Source organism: Macaca nemestrina, chromosome 14, assembly GCF_043159975.1.
Source record: "Macaca nemestrina isolate mMacNem1 chromosome 14, mMacNem.hap1, whole genome shotgun sequence".
Taxonomy (NCBI): Eukaryota; Metazoa; Chordata; class Mammalia; order Primates; family Cercopithecidae; genus Macaca; species Macaca nemestrina.
This window is the reverse complement of record NC_092138.1, coordinates 6371276-6396344: the sequence shown is the minus strand read 5'-3', so window position 1 is coordinate 6396344 and position 25069 is coordinate 6371276. Positions and strand designations below refer to the sequence as shown.

Genomic DNA, 25069 nt, shown 5'->3' with positions numbered 1-25069 from the left:
AGACAGAGAGAAAGGCCAGGTCACCTACAAAGAGAAACCCATAAGATTAACAGCAGACCTCTCAGAGGAAACCCTACAAGTAAGCAGAGATTGGGGGCCAATATTCAACATTCTCAAAGAAAAGTTTTCCAACCCAGAATTTCATATCCAGCCAAACTAAACTTAATAAGTGAAGGAGAAATAAGATCCTTTTTCAGAGAGGCAAATGCTGAGGGAATTTGTCACCACCAGGCCTGCCTTGCAAGAGCCCCTGAAGGAAGCACTAAATATGGAAAGGAAAAACCAGTACCAGCACTACAAAAACACACTGATGTACACAGATCAGTGACACTACGAAGCAACCACATAAAAAAGTCTGGAAAATAACCAGCTAGCATCATGATGACAGGATCAAATTCACACATAACAATACTAACCTTAAATGTAAATGGGCTAAATGTCCCAATTAAAAACACAGAATGGCAAGCTGGATCAAGAGCCAAGACCCATTGGTATACTGTCTTTAAGGGACCTGTCTCATGTTCAACGACTTACAGAGGCTCAAAATAAAAAAGTGGGGGGAAATTTACCAAGCAAATGGAAAACAGAAAAAAGCAGGTGTTGCAATCCTGGTTTTCTGATGAAACAGACTTTAAACCAACAAAGATCAAAGTAGGTATTACATAACAGTAAAGAGTTATATTCAATAAGAAGAGCTAACTATCCTAAATATATGTGCACCTAATACAGGAGCACCCAGATTTATAAAGCAAGTTCTTAGAGACCTACAAAGAGACTTAGACTCCCACACAATAATAGTAGGAGACTTCAACACCCCGTTGTCAATATTAGACAGATAATGGAGACAGAGAATTAACAAAGATATACAGGATCTGAACTCAGTTCTAGATCAACTGGACCTGATAGATATCTACAGAACACTCCACCCCAAAACAACAGAATATACGTTCTTCTCATTGCGACACGGCACTTACTCTAAAATTGATAACATAATCAGAAATAAACCACTCCTCAGCAAATGCAAAAGAACTGAAATCGTAACAAACAGTCTCTCAGACCACAGCACAATCAAATTAGAACTTAAGATTAAGAAATTCACTCAAGGCCGGGTGCAGCGGCTCACACCTGTAATCCCAGCACTTTGGGAGGCCAAGGTGGGCAGATCACGAGGTCAGGAGATTGAGACCATCCTGGCTAACACAGTGAAACCCTGTCTCTACTAAAAATACAAAAAAACTAGCCGGGCGTGGTGGCAGGCGCCTATAGTCCCAGCTACTCAGGAGGCTGAGGCAGGAGAATGGCATGAACCTGGGAGATGGAGCTTGCAGTGAGCCAAGATAGCGCCACTGCACTTCAGCCTGAGCGACAGAGGGAAATTTCATCTCAAAAAAAAAAAAAAAAAAAAAAAAAAAATAGAAAAAAGAAATTCACTCAAAACCACACAACTACATGGAAATTGAACAACCTGCTCCTGAATGATTCTTGGGTAAATAATGAAATTAAGGCAGAAACCAAGAAGTTATGTGAAACTAATGAGAAAAGAGAGACAATGTACCAGAATCTCTGGGATGCAGCTAAAGCAGTATTAAGAGGGAAATTTATAGCACTAAGTGCCACATCAAAAAACTAGAAAGATCTCAGGTTAACAACCTAATATTTTAACTAAAAGAACTAGAGAACCAAAAGCAAACAAACCCCAAAGCTAGCAGAAGACAAGAAATAGTCAAGATCAGAGCAGAACTGAAGGAGATAGAGACAAGAAAAACCCTTCAAAAAATCAGTGAATCCAGGAGCTGGTGTTCCAAAAAAAGTTAATAAAATAGATAGACTGCTAGCTGGATTAATAAAGAAGAAAAGAGAGAAGTATCAAATAAACACAATCAGAAATGATAAGGGGGTTATCACCACTCACCTCATAGAAATACAAGCAACCATCACAGAATACTATGAACACTTCTATGCACGTAAACTAGAAAATCTAGAAGAAACTGATAAATTCCTGGACACATACACCCTCCCAAGATTGAACCAGGAAGAAATTGGATCCCTGAATAGACCAATAATGAGCTCTGAAATTGAGGCAGTAATAAATAGCCTATCAACCAAAGAAAGCCCAGGACCAGAAAGATTCACAGATGAATCTGTAGGTACAAAGAAGAGTTGGTACCATTCCTACTGAAACTATTCCAAAAAATTGAAAAGAATGGACTTCTCCCTAACGCATTCTGTGAGGCCAGCATCATCCTGATACCAAAACCTGGCAGAAATACCCCTGATGAACATTAATACAAAAATCCTCAATAAAATACTGGCAAACCGAATCCAGCAGCACATCAAAAAGCTTATCCACCACAGTCAAGTTGTCTTCATCCCCAGGATGCAAGGCTGGTTCAACATATGCAAATCAATAAATATAATTCATCAGGTAAACAGAACTAAAGACAAAATCCACGTGACCACATGATTATCTCAATAGATGCAGAAAAGAATTTCAATAAAATTCAATATCCAAAATGTTAAAAACTCTAAATAAACTAGGTATTGAAGGAACATTCCTCAAAATAATAAGAGCCATCTATGACAAACCCACAGCCAGTATCATGCTGAATGGGCAAAAGCTGGAAGCATTCCCCTTGAAAACTGGCACTAGACAAGGATGTCTTCTCTCCTTGCTCCTATTCAACATAGTATAGGAAGTTCTGGCCAGGGCAATGAGGCAAGAGAAAGAAATAGAGGGCATTCAAATAGGAAGAGATAAAGTGAAATTATCTTTGTTTGCAGATGACATAATTGTATATCCAGAAAACCCCATCATCTCAGCCCTAAAGCTTCTTAAGCTGATAAGCAACTTCAACAAAGTCTCAGGATACAATATCAATGTGCAAAAATCGCTAGCATTCCTATACATCAACAATAGGCAAGAGGAGAACTGAATCATGAATTAACTCCATTCACAATTGCTACAAAAATAATATAATACCTAGGAATCAACTAAAAAGGAAGTGAAGGACCTTTTCAAGAACTAGAAACCACTGCTCAAAGAAATCAGAAAGTACACAAACAAATGTAAAAACATTCTGTGCTCATGGATCAGAAGAATCAATATTGTGAAAATGGCCACATCGCCCAAAGTAATTTATAGATTCAATGCTATTCCCATTAAACTACCACTGACATTCTTCACGGAATTAGAAAAAACTATTTAAAAATTCATATGGGCTGGGTGCAGTGGCTCACACATCCCATCACTTTGGGAGGCCAAGAAGGGCAGATCATCTGAGGTCAGGAGTTCAAGACCAGCCTGGTCAACATGGAGAAGTCTCATCTCTACTAAAAATACAAAATTAGCCAGGCGTGGTGATGCATGCCTGTAATCCCAGCTACTCAGGAGGCTGAGGCAGGAGAATCACTTGAACCCGGGAGGCGGAGGTTTTGGTGACCCAAGATTGCACCATTGCACTCCAGCCTGGGCAACAAGAGTAAAACTCTGTCTCAAAAAAAAAAAAAAAAAAAAAAAAAAAAAAAAAAAAAATCATATGGAACCAAAAAAGAGCACGTGTAACCAAGACAATCCTAAGAATAAAGAACAAAGCTGGAGGCATCACACCACCCAACTTCAAACTATACTACAAGGCTACAGTAACCAAAACAGCATGGTACTGCTACAGGGGAATAGACATATAGACTAGTGGAACAGAATAAAGAACTCAGAAATAAGACCACGCACCTACAACCATCTGATCTTCAACAAACCTGACAAAAACAAGCAATGGGGAATGGATTCTCTATTTAATAAATGGTGCTGGGAGAACTGGCTAGCCATAGGCAGAAAATTGAAACTGGACCCCTTCCTTACTCCATGTACAAAAATTAACTCAAGATGGATTCAGGACTTAAATGTAAATCCCCAAAGTATAACAACCCTAGAAGAATATCTAGTTAATACCATTCAGGACATAAGCACAGGCAAAGATTTCATGATGAAAACACCAAAGCAATTGCAACAAAAGCAAAAATTGACAAATGGGATCTAATTAAATTAAAGAGTTTCTGCACTGCAAAGGAAACTATCATCAGAATGAACAGACAACCTACAGAATGGGAGAAAAATTTTGCAATGTATCCATCTGACAAAGGTCTAATATCCAGAGACTGCAAGGACTTAAACGAATTTACAAGAAAAAAACAAATAACCACATTAAAAAGTGGGCAAAGAATATGAACAGACACTTCTCAAAAGAAGACGCATGTGTCCAACAAACATATGTAAAAAAGCTCAACATCACTGATTATTAGAGAAATGCAAATCAAAATCACAATGAGATACCATCACACGCCAGTCAGAATGGCAATTATTAAAAAGTAAAAAAACAACAGATGCTGGTGAGGTTGTGGAGAATAAGGAATGCTTTCACACTGTTGGTGGAGTGTAAATTATTAGTACAACCACTGTGGAAGACAGTGTGGTGATGCCTCAAAGACCTAAAAACAGAACTACCATTTGACCCAGCAATCCCATTACTGGGTATATACCCAAAGGACTATAAATAATTCTATTATAAAGATACATGCACAGGTATGCTCATTGCAGCCCTATTCACAATAGCAAAGACATGGAATCAACCTAAATACCCACCAGTGATAGACTGGATAAAGAAAATGTGGTATATATACATCATGGAATACTATGCAGCCATAAAAAGGACCATGTCCCTTTGCAGGGACATGGGTGTGGTTGGAAGCCATTATCCTCAGCAAACTAACACACGAACAGAAAACTCCGCCTATTCTCACTTATAAGTGGGAGCTGAATGATGAGAACACAAGGATGCAGGGAGGGGAACAACACATACTGGGGCCTTTTGGAGGCTGGGGAGAGAGGAGGGACAGCATCAGGAAGAATAGCTCATGCATACAAGGCTTAATACCAAGGTGATGGGAAACCACCATGGCACACGTTTACCTGTGTAACAAACCTGCACATCCTGTACATGTACCCCTGAACTTGAAATAAAAGTTGAAGGAAAAAAGAAAAGGGCATGAATCCCATCATGGGGTACCCCCCCACCCCCACCGCCCGTGACCTCATCTATCTGATTACCTCCCAGAGGCCACACCTCCAAATACCATCACACTGGGGCTTAGGGCTTCAACACATGAATTTTGGGGGCACAAAAACATTCAGTTCATAATATATTATAAACAGTTCATAAATTCACTAGTATATTATATATTTATAATCACTTATATATAATAATCACTTATATATTATATAATCACTTATATATTATATATAATCATGTATATATTATATAATATATAATCACTTATATATAATATATAATATAAAATCTATAATCACTTATATATTATATATAACATATAATATATAATCACATATATAATATATTATAATCACTTATATATAATATATAATATATAATCGCTTATATATTATATAATATAAAATCTATAATCGCTTATATATTATATAAAATCTATAATCGCTTATATATTATATAAAATCTATAATCACTTATATATTATATATAATATATAATCGCTTATATATTATATAATATAAAATCTATAATCACTTATATATTATATAATATAAAATCTATAATCACTTATATATAAAATCTATAATCACTTATATATAATATATAATATATAATCACTTATATATAATATATAATCGCTTATATATTATATATTATAAACTGTTCATAAATTCACTTCATATAAAGATGAAGACAGATATCCGGGTGGCTATTCTACAAGCCAAGGATATAAAACTGCCAGCAAGCCACCAGAAGCTGGGAGAGTGGCCTGTAACAGATTCTCTTTCACAGCCCTCAGAAGGAACCTACCCTGCCAACACCTTTATCTTGGACTTCTGGCCTCCACAACTGCAAGACAACAAACTTGTCTTGTTTAAACCACCCAGGGTGTGGCAGTTTGTTAGAGCAGCTGTATCAGTCAGGGTTCTCCAGAGAAGCACCACAGGATGTGTGTGTGTGTGTGTGTGTGTGTGTGTATACAGAGAGAGACAGAGATATTCATTTTTTTAAAAATTGGACAGGATTGTGGGACCTGGTAGGTTCAAAGTCTGTAGATGAGGTTGGCAGGCAGGAGCCCCAGGGAAGAGTCAGAGTTGCAGAGCAAGTCCAGAGGGAGTCTGGAGACAGAATTCCTTCCTTCTCAGGGTATTTCAGTCTTTCTTAAGACCTTCCACACAGGCACTCATTTATTTAATAATTCTTTATTATCTTCTAGATACTTGAGAATACAGTAACAAAAATATTGTCCCCAGCCAGGTGCAGTGGCTCATACCTGTAATCCCAGCACTTTAGGAGGCCAAGGTGGGAGGACCACCTGAGGTCAGGAGTTCAAGACCAGCCTGACCAACAAGGTTAAACCCCATCTCTACTAAAAATACAAAAATTAGCAGGGCATGGTGGTGTGCACCTGGAGTCCCAGGTACTCGGGAGGCTGAGGCAGGAGAATCGCTTGAACCTGGGAGGCAGAGGTTGTGGTGAGCCGAGATCGTGCCATTGCACTCCGGCCTGGGTAACAGAGTGAGACTGTGTCTGGAAAAAAAAAGAAAAAAGAAAAAAAAAAAGTAGCGTGTGATAAACTTTCACACTACTCAGAATGGCATGCAGTTTAAAAGTATGAATTTTTAGTCCTGGATTTCTCTATTTAACAATATTTTCAGATGGTGGTTGACCAGGAGTAACTGAAACTGTGGGATGCAAAACTGGATAATGGGGGACTACTATAAAGTAGGTGGAGTGACAGCTAAACTGAGCTCTAGGTCATAGTGTAGGTAAGGTAGGCAGTGGAGAAACTGTAAATGCGCGTTCAATCTATACTGGAATGAAGTCAGGTTTTAAGAGGGGTGTTTACTCCTTACCATGGTCTAAATGTGTCACCTTCAAATTCATACGCTGAAAATTAATCATCAGTGTGGAAGTATGAAGAGGTGGGGTCTTTAGGAAGTGAGTAAGTCATGGCTGGGCACGGTGGCTCACACCTGTAATCCCAGCACTTTGGGAGGCCAAGGCAGGTGGATCACTTGAGGTCAGGAGTTATAGATCAGCCTGGCCAACATGATGAAACCCCAGCTCCACTAAAAATACAAGAATTAGCCTGGTGTGGTGGCATGCACCTGTAGTCCCAGCTATTCAGAAGGCTGAGCCAGAAGACCGGGAGGCAGAGGTCGCAGTGAGCCGAGATCGCGCCAATGCACTCCAGCCAGGGCAACAGAGCAAGACTCTGTCTCAAAAATACATACATACATACATATATACATACATACATACATACATACATACATACATAAGGAATTGATTAAGTCATGAGGGTGGAGCTCTTGTGAATGCGATTCGCCACCTATCAAAAGTCTGTAGGGAACTATGTAGGCCCTTTTTGCCGTTCTGTCCCTCCCACTAAGTGAGAACGCAGTGCTCCTCCCCTCTGGGGACACAGTGTTTAAGCTGCCGTCTGGAAAGGAGAGGCCTGGCCTTCACAAAAACCAAACTTTCTGGCACCCTGATCTTGGACTTCACAGGCTCCAGCATTGTGAGAAATAAATTTCTGTTCTTTGTAAATTAGTCAGTCTCAGGTATTTTGTTATCACAGGAGGTATGGACCAGGGCACTACTGGTTCTCTACCCTGAGGACTCCAATGGGCTCCAGACCATGCATGCAAAGGTGGCCCCTGAGCTCCCCAGCTCCTGGCCGGTGACTGCACAATATCAAGATTAGTGCCCCCACCCATTAGAGGTCCTAGGACCCTCCAGGGTGAGTCCAGCATTGTTCCCTGCCATGTCCAAGGATGTTGCTGGTTTGCTAAAATTTTAGTGACTTGATGGGAAGTTCCTTGTGGCATGTCCATAGTACAACTGCTTGAGTCCAACTAACTCAATTAAAGAAGGATGAGTAGGTGGGGGCTGTGTAGGGGCTGCAGTGCTGGGATGGTCCCCTAGTCTGTTTTGTTTGTTTGTTTTGTTTTGTTTTTGAGATGGAGTCTCGCTCTGTCGCCCAGGCAGGAGTGCAGTGGCACAGTCTCGGCTCACTGCAAGCTCCACCTCCCAGGTTCACGCCATTCTCCTGCCTCATCCTCCTGAGTAGCTGGGACTATAGGGGCCCGCCACCATGCCCGGCTAATTTTTTTTGGTATTTTTAGTAGAGATGGGGTTCCACCATGTTAGCCAGGATGGTCTCGATCTCCTCACCTTGTGATCCTTCCACCTCAGCCTCCCAAAGTGCTGGGATTACAGGCTTGAGCCACCGCGCCTGGCCTGTTTTGTTTTTGAGACAAAGTCTTGCTCTGTTGCCCAGGCTGGAGTGCAGTGGCGCGATCTCGGCTCACTGCAACCTCCACCTCCTGGGTCCAAGCTATTCTCCCCCTCAGCCTCCCGAGTAGCTGGGACTACAGGCGCCCACCACCAGACCTGGCTAATTTTTTTTGTATTTTTTAGCAGAGACGGAGTTTCACTGTGTTGGCCAAATTCGTCTCGAACTCCTGACCTCAGGTGATCCGCCTGACTCAGCCTCCCAAAGTGCCGGGATTACAGGCATAAGCTACTGCACCTGCTGGTCCCCTAGTCTTAGACCCTTGTGCGATGCCAGCCAGCAGCGTCGTCTTGCCACGCAGAATCTTGCACCTCCCAGGACTGGTACCCATGCTGGAACTGGAGGTCCACCACCTCTCAGACACAAAGCCTGGCGGCACTGGGACTGCTGTTCTCCCCATCTTCCCTCAGAGCCAGAAACTCATTTTATGTTCTCAAATACTGGATCAGTTATCTATTTCTATTAAACAAAGCATCCCAAAATGGAGTGGCCTATAAGAGCAATGATTATTTATTTTTCATGATTCTGTGGGTTGGCTGGGTGGGTCCTCTGCTGGTTTTTCCTGGGCTCACCCACAAGGTCACATTTAGATAGAGGGTCAGCTGGGCGAGTACGTCCCCGACAGCCTCACTCTCAGCTTCTAGCTCTGGGGTGGGAACATCTGAGTCCTCCTCCATCCAACACAAGCTATAGACATGGTGGTTTCTTGGTTCCACCAGGGAGAGAGCAAGAACTGCAAAGCCTCTTGCCCTGGAGCCAGCACTCTGTCCCTTCTGCCACCTTCTGTTGGTAAAAGCAAATTGCATGGCCAGCCCAGATTCATGGGATGGAGAAATAGACTCCATACCTCAAAACAGAGAGCTTGCTGCCACTTGTCAGAGGAGCCTAGACACAAGGAGATGTGATTCCTCATGGCTGACAGTCTCCACAGATACCAAGAGCAGATCCCACCCTCTCTAGCAAAAAATGAGGCTTCATTGCCTTGACCGAGTCCTGACCCTCAAAGCTCACTTGAAGTTAGCTGCTGAGTCACAGGGTCAGGATCACTCACTGGAGGATTAAATGCATACTTTCACTGTCTTTGCTCCATCCAGAAATGTGATGACTCATTCTTGCAGCACGAAGGTTTGTTGTGGGAAGTGTGCAGAAGTGTTTTTCTTTACTTCCAGAATGACAAGCCAGGGGGAAAAATGGAACAAATTCCAAAAAAAAAAAAAAAAAAAAAAAAAGAAAAGGTAATTTATCTGGAAATTAGTGTTAAATTCAAAACAAGCTGCCTTTGGAAAGTCTGAGACCTACCTTTCTGGTAGTCTTTAAATGTAACACAGCAGTCCAGGCACAGTGGCTCACATCTGTGATCCCAGCACTTTGGGAGGCCGAGGCGGGCAGATCACCAGAGGTTGGGAGTTTGAGACCAGCCTGGCCAACATGGTGAAACTCCATCTCTACCAAAAATGCAAAAATTAGCCAGATGTGGTGGCAGGCACCTGTAATCCCAGCTTCTCGGGCAGCTGAGGCAGGAGAATTGCTTGAACCCGAGGGACGGAGGTTGCAGTGAGCCAAGATTATGCCTTTGTACTCCAGCCTGGGAGACAACAGCAAGACTTCGTCTCAAAAAAAAAAAAAAAAAAGTAAGACAGCTAACCATCAGTCTTGACAGAGAATTTGGAGCATGGATCCTTAGCAGGGCCAGTCGGCTAGTTAAAGACCCAAACACTGGAAGCAACCCAAGTGTCTATCAGTGCATGAAGGGATAAGCAACATGTGATCTATCCATGCAATGCAACATTGTTCAGCCTTAAAAGAAGAGAACTCTGACACACGCTACAACACAGATGAACCTTGAAGACATCATGCTGAGCGCGGTAAGACAGTCACGAAAGGACAAATACTGTATGATTTTACTCATATGAGGTACTCAGACAAAATCATAGAGACAGAAAGTAGACTGATGGGTTCCAGGGGCTAGAGGAAGGGGACTGGGGAGTTGGTGATTAATGGGAATGGAGTTTCCATTTTACAAGATGAAAAGAGTCTGGAGAGCAATGGTGGTGATGGTTGCACAACAATGTGAATATTCTTCCTTTTTATTTTTTGGCTGTGGGGGGCAGAGTCTCACTCTGTCGCCCAGGCTGGAGTGCAGTGGCATGATCTCAGCTCACTGCAAGCTCCGCCTCCTGGGTTCACGCCATTCTCCTGCCTCAGCCTTCCGAATAGCTGGGACTACAGGAGCCCACCACCACGCCTGGCTAGTTTTTTGTATTTTTTTTAGTTGATACAGGGTTTCACCATGTTAGCCAGGATGGACTGCATCTCCTGACCTCATGATCTGCCCGCCTCAGCCTACAACGTGAATATTATTAATACTACTGAGTTGTTCTTTTAAAAATGGTTAAGATGCTTTGAAGATCCTTAGAACCCAATGTCTCAACTCACCTGGACTGTTTTACCCCAAGGGTTCAGGGATAGCCCCCATCTATTTCGCCAGGCATTAGCCCAAGACTTGAGCCAGTTCTCATACCTGGACACTCTTGTCCTTTGATATGTGGATGATTTACTTTTAGCCTCCTGTTCAGAAACCTTGTGCCATCAAGCCACCTAAGCCCTCTTAAATTTCCTCACCACCTGTGGCTACAAGGTTTCCAAACCGAAGGCTCAGCTCTGCTCACAGCAGGTTAAATACTTAGGGCTAAAATTGTCCAAAGGCACCAGGGCCCTCAGTGAGGAACATATCCAGCCTATCATTGTTTGAATGGCTCTTCAGAATCTATGTGCTTCCTTTCATTCTTAGTGCCCCCTATGACCATCTACACTGAACAAGATTTATACAATTATGTCGTACCTAAGCCCCACAACATAAGAGTACCCATTCTTCCTTTTGTTATTGGAGCAGGAGTACTAGGTGGACTAAGTACTGGCATCAGCGGTATTACAACCTCTACTCAGTTCTACTGCAAACTACCTCAATAACTAAATGGTGACATGGAACAAGTCGCCGACTCCCTGGTCACCTTGCAAGATCAACTTAACTCCCTAGCAGCAGTAGACCTTCAAAATCGAAGAGCTTTAGACTTGCTAACCGCTGAAAGAACCTGTTTCTTTTTATGGGAAGAATGCTGTTATGTTAATCAATCCGGAATCGTCACCGAGAAAGTTAAATAAATTTGAGATTGAATACAACTTAGAGCAGAGGAGCTTCAAAACACCAGACCCTGGGGCCTTCTCAGCCAATGGGTGCCCTGGATTCTCCCCTTCTTAGGACCTCTAGCAGCTATAATACTGTCACTCCTCTTTGGACCCTGTATCTTTAACCTCCTTGTTAAGTTTGTCTCTTCCAGAATCAAAGCTGTAAAATTACAAATTGTTTTTCAAATGGAGCCCCAGGTGCAGTCCATGACTAAGATCTACCATGGACCCCTGGACCGGGCTGCTAGCCCATGCTCCAATGTTGATGACATCAAAGGCACCCCTCCAGAGGAAATCTCAACTGCACAACCCCTACTATGCCCCAGTTCAGCAGGAAGCAGTTAGAGCGGTCATCAACCAACCTCCCCAACAGCACTTGGGTTTTCCTGTTGAGAGGGGCGACTGAGAGAGGACTAGCTGGATTTCCTAGGCCGACTGAGAATCTCTAAGCCTAGCTGGGAAGGTGACTGCATCCACCTTTAAACATGGGGCTTGCAACTTAGCTCACACCTGACCAATCAGGTAGTAAAGAAAGCTCACTAAAATGCTAATTAGGCAAAAACAGGAGGTAAAGAAATAGCCAATCATCTATTGCCTGAGAGCACAGCAGGAGGGACAATGATCAGGATATAAACCCAGGTATTCCAGCTGGCAATGGCTACCCTCTTTGGATCCCCTCCCTTTGTATGGGAGCTCTGTTTTCACTCTATTAAATCTTGCAACTGCAAAAACAAACAAACAAACAAACAAAACATGATTAAGATGGTAAGGTTTTGTTTGTTTATTGTTTGTTTATTTATTTATTTATTTTTTTGAGACATGGTCTCACTCTGTCCCCCAGACTGGAGTGCAGTGGTGCGATCTCAGCTCACTGCAGCCTCACCCTCCCAGGTTCAAGTGATTCTCCTACCTCAGACTCCCAAGTAGCTGGGATTACAGGCATGCGCCACCACACCAGGCTCATTTTTGTATTTTTAGTAGAGATGGGGTTTCACCATGTTGTCCAGGCTAGTCTGAAACTCCTGACCTCAAGTGATCCACCCGCCTCAGCCTCCCAAAGTGCTGGGATTACAGGTGTGAGGCACTGTGCCCAGCCAAGATGTAAGTTTTATGTTAGGTATATTTTACTACAATTTAAAAATTTTAAAAATGATCTATGCAACCTATCACGTCATGCCTGACAGTTGCCCTGATAGTCACAGACCATAGACTGCTTTAAGATACGCACTCACCTGGGCTTACTCTGTGTCTAGCCACAGTACAAATGTCTCTGTTTATTTATTTTTTTTGAGACGGAGTTTCACTCTTGTTGCCCAGGTTGGAGTGCAGTGGTGTGAGCTTGGCTCACTGCAACCTCCGCCTCTTGGGTTCAAGTGATTCTCCTGCCTCAGCCTCCCAAGTACCTGGGATTACAGGTGTGCGCCACCACACCCAACTAATTTTGTATTTTTAGTAAAGACAGGGTTTCACCATGTTGGCCAGGCTGGTCTTGAACTCTTGGCCTCAGGTGATCCACCTGCCTCAGCCTCCCAAAGTGTTGGGATTACAGGCAAGAGCTACTGCACCCAGCCGCAAATGTCTCTTTTATCTTGAAAGCTCAGAAGCATGAGGGGTTACATCAGTCAATCACTTTCAACAAGTGCCCCCTGGAATATAGAACTACATGAATGTGTGTGTGTACAAGAGGGGGCCTCGGGAGGCAGAGAGAAGGTGGAAAGCTCACTGACTGCTGGACCCAAGTCCTGGCAACCATGCGAGGGCAGCTCTGCTGGGCATAACTGGTTGTCCACCCAGCATCCATCTGACCTTCTGTCTTTCTTCAGCACCTTGGTTTGTTTCTGTGTTTGCTTTTCAGGTCTTCTTTCCTACAGACTGAAGCCAGGGAGAAGTGACCCACCCCCATGTCCATGCTCCCCCTGCCCCGCCCCTCAGTGGAACTCCATTCCCTTAAGTGGTGAAGGAAGAATCTGCTGGGAAGTGAGGAATTCTGGAATATGTCTTTCTAGATGTTGTTATGGCCGAATGTGAGGCCTTGCCCTGCTGCCCCCGCTGTGCTTGCCAGAGAAAAGCCAGTACCCAAACTGCCACAGCACAAGGAGAGAAAGTTCCCCAGTCACTGATGGCATAGCTGAGCCACTCATCAGTCACACCTGGAACCTAACCTGCCTTCCACTTACAGTTACCTTCGTCGCTTAGACGAGCCAAGAGTATTCTAATGGATATGGTATCATCTATCCGATATTCCTAGAAAACTCATGTCTCAGTCATAAATAAAATCAAGAAAATTACATATAGGTAAGTGCCACCAAGCCCACGATGAGGAGCAGCTCAGCCATCATGAGGATGTGGGGATGCTGGGTGAAGGGATGGAGAACTGGCCACCCCGACATATGTGGCTTCGGCATATTGATTTAGTTGAACTGAAAGCACATCAGAAACAGATGCAGACGGGGTTCTCTGCCCTGCCCCTTTCTACCTAAAACCAGGTCATAGAATTCCCCATGAGAAAGGTGCCCTTCCTGTACCAGGAAGAGAACATTCATGTCACCAGAGACTGGGAGTCGATGCAGAATGGACCTGCGCAAACAAGCCTACAAAAATAATGTTAATCCCCTACTGGTTTTCCCCGCATATTTCCCAGTCACCATCCCACAATTTACTGTCCCTAACCCAAGCCCTTTGTCTTGTCACACCGTAATTTACCATTCTTTGTGTAAAATGGTGTCTATACTTTTGAGCCTAATGGTTTCTCCAAGTCGTTGTTTTCCTTCTGAAGACTCCTGTGCACATGTTAAAATATTAAACCAGTGTGTATGCTTGTCTCCTGTTAATCTATGTCAGTTGAATTCTTAGGCCAGCCACAAAACCTGAGAGGGTAGAAATAAGTGTTTCCTCCCCTATATGGGTAGGCAAAGCAGAAATAGTAAGAAAGCTAAAAAGTGAAAGTGATGCTGGAAGGCTATTTTATGATAGACTGAGGTGGGTGGATCACCAGAGGTCAGGAGTTTAAGACCAGCCTGGCCAACATGGTGAAACTCCATTTCTACCAAAAATACAAAAAAAAAAAAAAATTAGGCAGGTGTGGTAGTGAGAGATTACACCTGTAATCTCAGCTACTTGGGAGGCTGAGGCAGGAGAATTGCTTGAACACAGGTGGCAGAGGTTGCAGTGAGCAGAGATCGTGCCACTGCACTCCAGCCTGGGCGACAGAGCAAGACTCCATCTCAAAAAAAAGAAAGAAAGAAAGAAAAAATCAGTATGTTTATAGTTACAAAAGAAAAAACTAATTATAGAAAATTTTTATAACCGCCAAATAAAAATCACATTTAACATCACCATTATGCAAAGTTAACAGCTCTTTCTTTCTAGCCCATGACTTTGCAGAATCTTTTAAATGCCCCCTCTTGATTAGGTGAGTAAAAAGGAAAATAAAATCAGAGAAAAAAACGTAGAGGTCTCTAAGGGAAATGTACACATGGAGTTAAGTTTGAATTGGAGGAAAACAACTCACTGAAATTTAACAAAAAAAACCCAGCTTGATGATATAATTAACATATGCAAAACTCATTTAAAGTATACAATTTAATGTTTTTCAATATATTCACAAGGTTATGAATATACCATCATTGAAATCTAATTTTAAACGTTTGTGAATGGTTACAGTGGCTCGCCTCTGTAATCCCAGTACTTTAGGAGGCCAAGGCAGCCGGACCATTTGAGGTCAGGAGTTCAAGACCAGCCTGGCAACGTGATGAAACCCTGTCTCTACTAAAAATACAAAAATTAGGCAGGCATGGTGTCACGTACCTGTATCCCAGCTACTAGAGAGGCTGAGGCAGGAGAATCGCTTGCACCTGGGAGAAAGAGGTTGCAGTGAGCCGAGATTATGCCACTGCACTCCAGCTGGACAACAGAATGAGACCCTGTCTCAAAAAACAAAAACAAAAACAAAATTTGTGTCCCTTAAAAGAAAATCTCCTGATAATCATTCACTCCGCATGCCGTGGGTCCCTGAATTCACCCCGTTGTGATTTCCTAGTTTGAGGACGCACGATTGGAATGGATGTACTCAGCAGCTGGTTGGATCCCCACATTTGTTCCCTGACCAGTAGAATGGAGTAAGGGCTATTATGATGGGAATGGCCAAGTAGAAGCCACTAGAACTACTTTGACTAGGAAAATAGTAAACCAAAAGCAACACCACATTTCTGGAAAGCTTGCAGAGATTAGTGTCACCATCAAGGACTTAAGGATGCCCCATAAACCTATTCAGCTCACCTATTTGGACTGTGCAGAAGACAGAAGGATCTTGGAGAATGACAGTGGATGGATTATTGTGAACTTAATCACGTGGTGACTTCAACTGTAGCAGATGTCGTTTCATTGCTTGAGGAAATTAGCACAAACCCTGGTACCTGGTGTGCAGCTATTGGTCCAGCAAATGCTTTTTTCTCCATCTCTGTTAGTGAAGACTTCCAGAAGTAGTTTACTTTAGCTGGCAAGGCAAGCAATACACCTGCACTGATAGGAGTGTGTCAGCTCTCCAGTTTTATGTCACAATCAGTTCACAGAGAGTTTGATTGCCTTCCCCTTCCAGAAGACATAAACATCCATCCGTTACATTGATGACATTACGCTGACAGACCTAAGAACAAGTAGTAAATACGCTAGATTTATTGGTAAGACATTTGCATATCAGAGAATGGGAAATAAGTTTTTTTAAATCTCAGTGGCTTTCTATGTCAGTGAAATTTCTAGGGGGTCTAGTGATGTGGACGCATGTTAAGGTATTCATATGAAGGGTAAGCTGTTGCATCTAGCCTCTCCTATAACTAAGAAAGAGGCACAGTGCCTAATAGGCCTCTGAATTTTGGAGGCAACATATTCCTCATTTGGATGTGTTACTCCAGTCCATTTACCAAGTGACCACAGAAGCTGCTAGTTTTGCATAAAGCCCACGACAGGAGAAGGCTCTGCAACAGATCTAGGCTGCTGCTCAAGTTGCTTTGCTGCTCATCATATGACTCAGCAGATCCAATGGTGTTTGAAATGCCAGTGGCAGATAGGGATGCTGTTAGAACCCTCGGCAGGCCTGTATGGGTGAATGGCAGCACAGGCCTTTACATTTTAGAGCAAAGCCCTGCGTCCTCAACAGATAACCACCCTCCTTTTGAAAAACAGCTCTTGGCCTGCTACTGGGTCTTAGAGGCTGAACACTCAAGCATGGACCACCAAGTTACCAGGCCACCTGCACTGCCCTTCATAAACCGGGTGGTATATCACCCACCAATCCATGAAGTTGAGTGTGCACAGCAGCACTCCATCATCAGATGGAAGTGGTATATACATGATCAGACCCAAGTAGGCCCTGAAGGCACAAGTACGTTACACGAAGTGGCCTTGCTACACTGCCTCCTCTCTCCTAGCCTGCACTGATGGTCTCACAAGTAAGTTCCTGACAATCATTGTCAGAGGAAGAAACCACTCATTCCTGGACTACAGAGGGTTCTGTGGGATATGCAGCCCCCACTCTGAAGCGGACAGCTGCAGCACTGCAGCGCCTTTCCAGGACAGCCCCAGAGGACAGTGGTGAAGAGAAATCCTCCCAGTGAGCCAAACTTTGAGCAGTTTACCCTGGTTGTCCACTTTGCCTGGAAGAAGAAATGGCATGATGTGCGATTATAAACTGATTCATGGGCTGTAGCCGGTGGTTTGGCTGGATGATCAGATACTTGAAAGGCACATGATTGGAAAATTGATGACATGAAAATTTAGGGAAGCTCTATGTGTATAGACCTCTCTGGGAAAAGAACATAGATATTTGTGCTTCATGTGAATGCTTACCAAAGGGTGACCTCAGCAAAAAGGACTTTAAAATCGAGTGAATAGGATCATCCATTCTGTGGATATCAGTCAGTCTCTTCTCCCAGTCTCATGGCCCAGTGGGCTTGTGAACGAAGTGGCCATGGTGGCAGGGATGGAGATTATGCACGGGCTCAGCAGCACAGAGTGGAAGTCCTGAGTTCGGCCTCCACTGAGTGCCCAGTCTACCCCGAGTGGACAACAACACCGAGCCCCCAGTATGATCACCCAAGGGCTCAACCAGCTATCTGATGGCAGATTGATTACATCAGACCACTTCCATCATGGAAGGGACAGAGTTTTGTCCTTACTGGAATAGACACTTACTCTAGATACAAATTTGCCTTCCCTGCTCACAGTGCTTCTGCCAAAACTACCATTTGTGGAGTCACCGCATGCCTTATCCACCATCAGCCGCACTGCCTTGCTTCTGATCAAGAAACTCACTTTACAGTGAAAGAAGTATGGCAATAGGTCCGTGCTCGTAGAATTCACTGGTTTTACCATATCCTCTATCATCCTAAAGCAGCAATTTTGCTAGGAGAGTGCAACGGCCTTTTGAAGACTCAGTTACAGTGCCAGTTAGGTAGCCGTACCTTGCAGGGCTACGGCAAGGTTTCCCAGGAGGTTGGATATTCTCCAAATCAGCATGTAATCTATGGCGCTGTTTCTCCCATAGCCAGAATTCATAGGTCCAGACATAAAGGGGTGGAAATGGGAGAGGCACCACCCACCATCACCCCTAGTGACCCACTAGCAAAAGTTCTGCTTCCTGGTTCTGTGCCTTTATGCTCCACTGGCCTAGAAGTCTTAGTTTCAGTGGGAGGACAAAAACAATGGTTCGATTGAACTGGTAGTTAACTGCAACCTGGCCACTTTGGGTTCCTCATGCCTCTGAATCAATACGCTGCAAAAAGAGCTAGTGCTGGCTGGGGTGATTGATCTTGATTACCAAGCGGAAATTGGACAACTATTCCACAACGGAGGTAAGGAAGCAAGTGTCCAGCATACAGGAGATCCCTTAGGGCATCTCGTTTTATTATCACAACAGTCTTGTCTATTGTTTCTATGACTGTAGGCCATGCTTACAGGAGGAAGATTACTTCCGTACAGGGCACAGCACAAACAGACATGGAAGCGTGGGACCATGACTAGTCATATCAGACCAGGCACAAGGACAGTGTGCTAGGGAGTCATGAGCATTTGTGGACAGAGAGCAGAGGCACAACATCAGTGACCAAGAAGCTCAACTCCGCTTGGATGTGTGAAGCTCCACACAACTCCATGTGATGAGCAGACACCGTAAGAAATACACACATGGGGCCTGGCACGGTGGCTCATGCCTGTAATCCCAGCACTTTGGGAGGCCGAGATGGGCGGATCACAAGGTCAGGAGATCAGCACCTTCCTGGCTAACACGGTGAAACCCCGTCTCTACTAAAAAATACAAAAAATTAGTCGGGCGAGGTGGCGGGCTCCTGTAGTCCCAGCTACTCGGGAGGCTGAGGCAGGAGAATGGCGTGAACCCGGGAGGCGGAGCTTGCAGTGAGCCGAGATCCGGCCACTGCACTCCAGCCTGGGCGACAGAGCGAGACTCCGTCTCAAGAAAAAAAAAAAAAAAAAAAAAAGGAAGAAATACACACATGGATCTCCGCCATGTTACTGCCATTTTTTTTTTTTTTTTTTTTAAGACGGAGTCTCTCTCTGTCGCCCAGGCTGGAGTGCAGTGGCGCGATCTCTGCTCAATGCAACCTCCACCTCCTGGGTTCAAGAGATTCTTCAGCCCTAGGTAGCTGGGATTACAGGCGCGCACCACCAGACCCAGCTAATTTTTGTATTTTTTAGTAGAGGCGGGGTCTCATTATGTGGGCCAGGATGGTCTCGATTTCTTGACCTCATGATCCACCCGCCTTGGCCTCCCAAAGTGCTGGGAGTACAGGCATGAGTCATGGCGCCTGGTGGCCAAAATTATTTTTAAGTTAAATCTCTCCAAACCTTTAGACCTAACTTCCAGTTGACAGACAATACAGGAACAGAGGAACAGGTAAAAGGACATAAGAAAGAAACAGTTTGACAAAATCCTTAAAGCCACACACTTCATGCTAACTAGCCTGGTCTCTTTGAGAAGCCAAAATCATGAAGAAATCAGGGGGTGTGGGGCCTAGTGTAGATTAAAGCATAATGCAGTGATTGGATCCTGGTTTTTAAAAAAGCAAATAGAAATTTGCAGTTGGATTATTAGGAAAATTTGAATATGGATTGAGCATTAGATGATCTTTGGGGATTACTAACTTTGTGAAGTATGATATTGGTTGTAGAAGTTCCTCATTTTTTGGAAGTGTAGGAGGAAGTACTCAGGGATAAAGTGTCAGGAAAGCTGTAATCTTTTTAAAATCATTGTTCAGAAAAATACATACAGTTGACCCTGGAACCATGTGGGAGTTAGGGGTGCTGATACCCATTCCTTTGTAAAGTTGAAAATCCAAAATAACATTTGACTTACCCCAAACTTAGCCATGAATAGCAGACTTTTGACTGGAAGGCTTACTGATAACATAAGCAGCAATTAACACATATTCTGTATGTTATATGTACCATATGCTGTGTTCTCATAATACAGTAAGCCAGAGAAAAGAAATGTTATTAAGAAAATCATGAGGAAGAGGAAACATATTTACTACTCATCAAGTGAAAGTGGACCATCATAAAGCTCTTCCTCCTCATTGTCTTCACATTGAATAGGCTGAGGAGGAGGAGGAAGAGGAGGGGTTGGTCTTGCTGTCTCGGGGGTGGCAGAGATGGAAGAAAATCCTTGTATAAGTGAACCCACGCAGTTCAAACCCGTGTTGTTCAAGGGTCCACTTTACATAGTTTTATGTTGGGAGATCATAACAGAAAAACAAATATATGTATATACGTATATACTAAGACTTGGGAACGTGATAATACTCTTAAGGAGGTTTTCGTCTAAATTCTAAAAGGCATCTTCATTCTTGCTTAGTCTTAGTTAAGCTGTGTATTTCCCTTCTAACTAGCACAGTGCTTGCTTAGAGCAATTGCTCCATGATTTCTTTGAGCTGGAAGGATTCAAAGACGTTAGGCCTCCTCCTGCCTAAAAGTGGTTTACATAATGAAGGGCATATTTTTCTTAAATAACAAGAAGTCTGGAGGCAGCATTTGTTACCAGAGGTTCAGCTGCTCCATAATGCCTTCAGGAATCCTGATCTTTTCTATCTTCTTGCTCCTCTGTCCTTGGTGGGATGGATTTCAGATTCATATGTGCTGCCTTGTGGCTGCTGGTGGCTGCAGCAACCGTCAGTGGAAGAGAAGGGCCACAGGGCCCTTTCCTTATCAAGAAGCCTCCCGAGGGACTCTCACTGATGTATCTTTGGCCACGCCTGAATCACATGGCAAACTGAGCTGCAAGGGAGCCTGGGAAGCCAGGATTTCATATCCTAACGTCTTCTAAGTGTGAGAAAGGGATTTGAGGGTTATGAATTGGGTTCTGGAGGAGCTAACAAGTTTTGCCTCCAACCATTTCCTAGAAAACCTAAATGTATTCGAAGTAGATTTCCTTGGCAATTATCTCTATAAAAATTAAAGTAAAATAAAAAGTTGAAAAAAATTTGATTTGAAAAGTCATTGAATTTAATAAGGATAGAGCATCAGTTCATTCCAAAAAACACCTAACAAGCCACTGACTATACACCAAGCATTGAGCAAAAATCCAGGAGGCAAAGATGAATAAGGACTGCTCCACATCCTTAGAAAGCTGACAACTGGGCAGTAGAAGAATGCCTGCAGATAAGTAGTTACATTATGAGAAAGAGCCAGCAAAAGAAATGCTAAGTGGCCTGGCGTGATGGCTTACGCCTGTAATCCCAGCACTTTGGGAGGCCGAGGTGGGTAGATCACCTGAGGTCAGGAGTTCAAGACCAGCCTGGCCAACCTGGTGAAACCCCGCCTCTATTAAAAATACCAAAACTAGGCCGGGCGCGGTGGCTCAAGCCTGTAATCCCAGCACTTTGGGAGGCCGAGACGGGCGGATCACGAGGTCAGGAGATCGAGACCATCCTGGCTAACACGGTGAAACCCCATCTCTACTAAAAATACAAGAAAATTAGCCGGGCGAGGTGGCGGGCGACTGTAGTCCCAGCTACTGGGGAGGCTGAGGCAGGAGAATGGCGTGAACCCGGGAGGCGGAGCTTACAGTGAGCCGAGATCGCGCTACTGCACTCCAGCCTGGGGCACAGAACAAGGCTCCGTCTCAAAAAAAAAAAATAAAATAAAAAAAAATAATAAAAATAAAAATACCAAAACTAGCTGGGCATGGTGGCAGGCACCTGTAATCCCAACGACTCGGGAGGCTGAGGCAGGGGAATCACTTGAACCCGGGAGGCGGAGGCTGCAGTGAGCAGAGATCCGCCATTGCACTCCAGCCTGGGCAACAAGAGCAAAACTCCATCGCAAAAAAAAGAAAGAAAGAAAAAATAAAGAAGAAAAAGAAAAAAGAAAGAAAGGAACGCTAAGTGGGCAAAGAGAACCTGGCCTGGGGACTCAGAGCTGTTTTAGAGAAGCTCTGATTTCATCAGTTGGAAGAGAAGAAAACAGCGCAAGCACAGACCCAGGGATGAGGCCAGCCTGCCCCCCACCCGCCCCTTCCACAGGGCTGCCAGCGTTTCCTGTGGCCGCCAGGATGAGGGGTTTGTACTAGTTACCAGAGGAATTTCCATTTTTCAGCCTTGTAGAAAATGCCTAAGACTTGGAATCACACATCTTCTTCTAGTTCTGCTGCTGATTAACTGTGTGAGATCCAGTTTGAAATTGAAGTCAGGGAGCCCCTTGCTTTATCACCGCGACTCTGCAGCGTTTCTAATCACGTAAGGAGGGCACATGCTCTGCACACTGTTTCTTAACCATGTCGCTGACATAGTGGCTGCAATTGTGTCCATCTGCTAGCACTTGGTATATTTTTTTGCAGAACAAGCCAGACATAACTTACTATGGCAAATTTGTACCTGGAAATCACGGAGATGTGATGGCAGACAAGCTCTGCGGTCATCTGGGAATGTCTCGCCAAACCGAAGGAGACCTGTGTGTCGTGTGCAGGGATTTCCGTGACAGCACTGGCTTCCCAGTGACCGGCAGCATCCAAACAACCGTCAAGAGAAGGAAAGTGTTTTAAATCAGGAAATACGGAAGTAACCTTGTATCTGCCAAATTGGGAGGGAGAGATCAGACGACACCATCAGCTCTTTAATAATTTTTTTTTTTAATAGAAAGCCTTCACCTCTCCTTTTTTGGTCACTTAAGTGTTTGCTGGCGGTTTCTAAAATGCCTTTACTCCATGACATTACAGGAAAGGCGCTTTTGGAGCCTTAGTTTGGTTATAAACGACTCTCCCACAACTGTTTTCTATTTCCATTTTGTTTCACTGACTGAGAATGTAAATTGAACTTTAGTGCTATTGTGCTTTGTTCTGCCTCTCTTTGTGGAAATGTGTTTTGAATTAAAGTCCACGAATAAACCAGAGCGGTCCCAAATATTGCCGTTCAGCTTTCGAACAGCTTGAGAGCCAGGAAAAGACAGAGCTTGTGGTTTTATGAGCCCCAGATGGTGTAATGGGTGTCACGCATGTCTTTATGTGGGGAGGTCACGGGTTCAGGTTCCATCTGGAGCCATCTCAGAGACACTTCGTATCCAACGAATAAAGATGAGATCTGGGGCAGAAAACATGACCGCCTGCAGGGAGGAGACACGGTGCCTTCTCACCCTAACCACCACCATCTTGGCCAATGCCCATTCACTTATCTGAGTCTAGCGATGTTGCCTTTGACTCAGAACAAAACAATGTCAGAGATTGTTTCCCTGGATCTTCTGTCTCCACCGACTTCTTCTTTGATAAGATCCACAAATGAGCTTCTTCCCTTGTTCATGATTGAGAAACACAAACCATCCTCTCATTTACTCCTGAAGCAAGTAGGAATGTTTATAGGAATATTTTCTTACCATCTCTATGCTGTACTCCTCGGAGAGAGAATAACTAAAAGAAAGTTTCTGAGACCATTTTCTACTTCTTCACCAGAGTGGATATAAATCTAGACTTAGTGATGCTATTTGATTTGGCTTCCAAATAGTATTGATACAGTATAGTCATAATGGATTTGCAGCCATGCTAATAATTCATGTACTATTTCCTTTCATTTCTTAATTAAAAACTTAAATTGTGCCGAGTGCGGTAGCTCACACCTGTAATCTCAGCACTTTGGGAAGCAGAGGTGGGTGGATCACCTGAGGTCAGGAGTTCGAGATGAGCCTGGCCAACATGGTAAAACCCCATCTCTACTAAAAACACAAATATTAGCCAGGCCTGGTGGCCGACACCTGTAATCCCAGCTACTCAGGAGGCCGAGGCAGGAGAATCACTTGAACCTGGGAGGCGGAGGTGGCAGTGAGCCAAGATCGTGCCACTGCACTCCAGCCTGGGAGACAGAGCAAGACTCCGTCTCAAAAAAAAAAAAAAAAAAAAAATTTTTTTTAACTTAAATTGTGATAAACCATACATTATATAAAATGTACCATCGTGACCATTTTCAAGCATACAGTTCAGTGGCATTAAGTACCTTCATACAGTGGCTCACGCCTGTAATCCGAGCACTTTGGGAGGCCAAGACGGGAGGATTATTTGAGCCCAGGAGTTCGAGACTAGCTTGGGCAAGATGGCAAGGCCCTGCCTCTACGAAAGAGTGAAAAAAAAAAAGTTAGCCTGGCATGGTGCCACACGCATGTAGTCCCCAGCTTGGAGAGGCTGAAGCAGGAGGATCTCTTGAGCCCAGGAGTTTGAGGTTACAGTGAGCTGTGATTACACCACTGCACTCTAGCTTGGGTGACAGAACAAGACCTCATCTCTAAAAACAAACAAACAAACAAAAAGACAAAATAAACATACTGTTGTGCTACCATCACCACCATCCATCCCCAAAACACCATACCCCCCACCTGATTTTTGTATTTTATAAAGATGGGGTTTCACCATGTTGCCCAGGCTAGTCTTGAACTCCTGAAATTACAGGCGTGAGCCACTATGCCTGGCTCCAAGACCGCTTACAATCTTGCAAAATGGAATCTCTGTCCTCATCAAACGTTAACACCCCATTTACTACCACACCCAGCTCCCAGGCCCTGGAAATCTTAATTCCTGTACTTTTGCTAGACTTTTAGGTATGGGCTACAGAAAATGCATTTTCCCTCTTTTCCCAGCATTCTGAGCTTAGCCCATGTAGGACAGGAAAATTTTCTCTTCTCTCCACCTATCTTGGGTTCATTGGCAGAGGCCCTGTAAATTGGACTGACAGAAGACAGATTAACAAGAGAAAAACAAACAAGCTTATTAGCACATGCACCACGCGCGTGCGCGCGCGCACACACACACACACACACACAGACACACACACGCACACACGAGAGCACTCAGAGATGAGTAACTCAAAGAGGGGGTGAACATGTGGGCTTCTATCCTTATCAAAGAACAATACATTTGTAGAGAAGTGATGAGATAAAAGCCAAGGACTTTGAGCTTCTAGTTACAGCAAACTGTGGGAAGGAAAGTCATCTATGGGTAGAGTGGAAGATAAGGGTGGTTAGTAAGGTTTGTTAT

The 25069-nt window shown here is 43.8% G+C and overlaps 1 long non-coding RNA gene across 1 annotated transcript in view; it reads right to left on the bottom strand.

Moving 5' to 3' along the window:
• LOC105498837 (uncharacterized) overlaps positions 1-22653 on the bottom strand; it is a 38001-nt gene extending 15348 nt beyond the window's left edge. The window contains exons 1-2 of the long non-coding RNA XR_011613021.1: positions 22431-22653; positions 15829-16195 (exon numbers count right to left, since the gene is read on the bottom strand). This is a non-coding gene — a long non-coding RNA (uncharacterized lncRNA). The remainder of the gene's footprint in view (positions 1-15828; positions 16196-22430) is intronic.
• Positions 22654-25069: the final 2416 nt, after the last annotated feature.